Here is a 4,455-nt window from a genome sequence, read left to right on the forward strand (position 1 = left end):
AATTTTGCTGTTTTGTTGCTGTGTAACCAGTGGAATGAACATTTGACCAAAATAGGAAGGTTGGCAATAATCAGTGAAAGCTGTACTAATTTTCTGAGGATTACTCCACAAATTGTAAGAGTTTCTTTGGTTGATAGGCTATGTAGAAGGAGACATGAACCTTTCCCCTTCAGAAACTTTTGTAAACATTCAAGTTGATTTTATTTAGGCAAAATGTTGTTAATGTGAGAAAGTACTTGTAATTTTATGTTGTCAGCTCAGTGATGGTTGCCTTCTGAAAACCTCTGAGAATACTCTGAGAGCATCTGAACAAGTGAAAGATGTTCTGTGCTAAGTGTGGCCAACTGAACCAACTTTTTCAATGTGATTTTTATGTTTTTATTAATTAGTGCATTCTAGTAATATGTGATAGTGGGGTTCATTTTGACATGTTCATAGTGCACTCTACATAATATGCCCCATTTCAATTCCTAGCATGTCCCCTTTCCTTCTCCTCCCTCTCTCTGATCCCCTTCCTACAGTACTCATTCTTCCAGGGTCCATGCTTCTAATTTCACATTTGTTCCCAAGAGCATTGTGATATATATCATATAATCATAAAAACAAACATATTAAATACATACCATATGTTATAAATGGTTATATGATATATATGACATAGTAACACATATTTAATACATATTATATGTACTATTATATGATATGAATTATATACATATACATATAATACATGTTTCTATATATGTATATATTGTGCATATTAATGTAAACATATTATATATGTACTATATATGTATATATTATCTATATAACATATAACCATAAAAACAGACATATGTTTTCATGCATCAAGATAGAGAAAGTACTACTGATATCATAGAAAACTCAGGTACTTAAAACTAGTGAATTTTTTTTCAAAGAATTAGAGAAGTTTACAATTTCTTGTTCATGTTTGGAAATGCAGACACAATCAGTATGCAGGAAGCCTTAGTTTTAAAATCTAAAGCAATTTTTATCTTTCTACTAAAGAATATACAAAATCTATTGCAAAATGTACATGCAAAAGCAGCTACTTTATTGCAGATTACATTGTTGCACATGGAAATATGTTGATATTAAGCAACTGTGATTTTCATTTCTGTGTGATATAAGTAAAATTCTGTAAATTGTTCTTCCATACAGAATAGCCATATTCACTATTGTAATGCTAATAATAAATAATACCAATAATGTGAAAAAAAAAAGATAGAGAAAGTAGAAAGACATTGGTCGAAGAATACAAAATTTGAATCAGGTGGAATAAGTTTTTGAGATCTAATGAGCAGTAAGAGAGCTAATTAATAATAATGTTTCGATATTTAAAGTTGCAAAGAATTAATTTCAGATGTTTTCACTCCAAATAAATATGTGAGGAGATATTTATGTTAGTTTTAATCATTCCTTGTTATGCATATGTCAAAACATCACACAATATCCCATACACTTAAGAAGTAACTATATTTCAGTTAAAATTCAAAAACAAATGAAAATTAGAAAGCAATTTGAACAAAAGATAAAAGAATGAAGAACTTTGGTCCTGATAACCACTTTCTCCCAGAAACCAAATTAACTGCCTTTCCTCAGGATGGGAACTCTACTTAGAAATCTTCACACAGCAGCAGTTAGAACACTGCTTCTCTTCTTAATTCCAGGGAAGCAATTCAACCCAGAGATCACTGGTAGGATGGATGGTTTTGGTGACATTAGTCACCTTGTTTTACCCGAACTATTCTTATATTGAATTAATGTTGAAGACATGTGTGAGAGATATATTTAAAGGAGCACATACTGTTATTCCTATGTATATACAACAAACAGAATTTCATTCATAGAGGTTTGCCCATTCTTTCCAAAAATAAACTTGTATGACATGTAAATAGTTGGTCAAATTTATATGAACAAGATTTGATAGCACCTGCTTGTATAGTCATGTCAAAATGGATTCTACTGTTATGTATAACTAAAAACCATCAACAAAAATTTTGATAGGGTTCTCTTTAACTGTATGTTTGGATGTTATTAATATAGAATTAATACCTTTGCCATCCCTTTTATCCTAAGGTGAACCATAATACCAAGGTGAACCTTAGTGTGTCTTTCCTGGATTATCACACACCACAATCGATTTCTGAATAGTAGAGGCATCCCTGGATGCAGTTTCTTCTCATACGCACTACACCATATCATAGAGAATTCCACTCAACTCCTCCAAGGAACCTTGACCTTCCCACATTAATGGAAATGCATATTTCCAAAGTAAGCATGATACCATTTCCATTCTCTTCTGGGGTGATCAAATTTGCACAACATTATGCCTGAGAAGTCTGAGATAATGTTTGAGAGCAGTAGATCAGATTTAGGGGTTGAGGGAACTGTTATCTTTAAAAAGGTGAAGATTTGTGCAGGAGCCATGGGTGTCATTGCCTAAGACCAATGCAGATTTGGATCATGGTGGTGAAGAGGGGAATCTTTGGATGGAACTAGCATTGCTACACAGGATCCGTCTCAAAGCACATAAAATGTTGTAATTCATTAATAGATATCTTATTGTTACACATATCCATGAATTAAAGTGACAAGAATAATTTTAGTACAAGGGATATTATAGCCTCAGAAAGTAAATGTGAGGTATTATGCTGTAATGGCTGAGTTTATGGGGTTTGGAATCACATATAACTCAATTCAATCTGGAGTTACAATTTACCAGCCACAGTTCCTTACAAAAGGTAATTAATCCCCATCATTATATTCTCTCCATCTCTAGGGATGAAAGGGGAACTTATCTTACTAAAGTGGATTGGGTGATATTATTCATAAGGATTTGAAGTATAAAAGACCCTTAGGACAATTCTGAATCTGGAACAGTACAGTTATATTAATATAATATAAAATAATTTTCTAAAAAGTAGAAATATGTTTGAAATATATAATTACTTCAGATGATATAATCCATAATTTTTCCATAATATTCTATTTCCTGAACATTCTATAATATATTCCTTTGCAAGTCTTCTTACATCATTCCTTAGGTAAAGCAAATGAAGGATGTGGAGGGACACACCCTCGATAAAAGAAGGGGATCATATGGGAACCAAATTAAGGTACTGAATACTTTTTCCACCAAATAGTAATTATTTTTAAGCAGAGATGTTGTGTCAAATGCTGAGTCCTTTCCTGTCACCCTCTGCAGTCTTTGATTCAAACAGTGGCCTTATCATGCTGTCAGGGTGAGAGCTCTGCAGTTACTTTTAAAACCTTCATTCCACACAGATGATCTCCTCCAAGTCTCTTGCTTATATGTATTCTTTACATGTCCCTAAAATCAGTGACAGTATCAGGACAAAAACTTGAAAAACGTTTGTATTCATGTTAACTAATTGAGTAGTATTCTATTCCCTTTAGCTTCTCAGAGTCCCTAGTTGTAAAGAAGTGCAGATTATACTCTCCAATCAACAGCTCTAATTCTGTGATGTCATCAGTTACCAGGGGATGCTGCTACATGAGGTTTCCACAGGATCACAGCTTTAATGGCTTTAAATACATGAAAGATCTTTATACTTTCATTTCAGCTGGGACAGTTAAATAATTTACCCATATTTAAAATATAAAGTTATGGTATAAGAAGGACCAGATTCAAAGTCCTGACTTTTAGTCAACTTCCTTCCACCCCTTTTTCTCCAAAACACCTCCACACATACAGTTGTCCAAACATCTCTGTCTTCAAGTGGGAGATGAATGCTTTCACAAGGCTCATGCTGACAAGCACAGAGCCATATCATCATAGTGACCCAATTAAAATGTTTCAGATGCAACTGGATCTAAGATTTAAAACACTAAATAAAAATGAAACAACCTAGATGCCCTTCAATTGATGGTATATATGTACAATGGAATATTACTCAACCATAAAGAATGATAAAATTATGGCATTTGCAGGCAAATGGATGAAATTGGAGACTATCATGCTAAGTGAGATAAGCCAATCTCAAAAAACCGAAGGATGAATGATCTTGCTGATAAGTGGATGATGACACATAATGGGGAGTGGGAGGGGTTAGTGTTAGGGTTAGGGTTAGGGAGGGGGGCAAGAATGGAGGAAGGAAGGACTGTATAGAGGGAAAAGAGAGGGGGGAAAGGGAAAAAATAACAGAATGAATCAAACAACATTACCCTATGTACATTTATGATTACACAAATGGTATGCCTTTACTCTATGTACAAACAGAGAAACCACATGTACCCCATTTGTTTAAAATAAAAAAATGATCCTTTTAATCAAGGAAATTCTAAGTTTGAAAAGAGGACCTTCACACTGTGTCTCTGACCAGCAACTGATGATGCTGTTCATCTGTGATGCTAATTGGTCTTCAACACTGAGGTTCTCCAATCCAGCATCAAAGTAATGAATACCTTGGT

The sequence above is a fragment of the Sciurus carolinensis genome, chromosome 7 (assembly GCF_902686445.1).
Source record: "Sciurus carolinensis chromosome 7, mSciCar1.2, whole genome shotgun sequence".
In the NCBI taxonomy this organism is placed as follows: domain Eukaryota; kingdom Metazoa; phylum Chordata; class Mammalia; order Rodentia; family Sciuridae; genus Sciurus; species Sciurus carolinensis.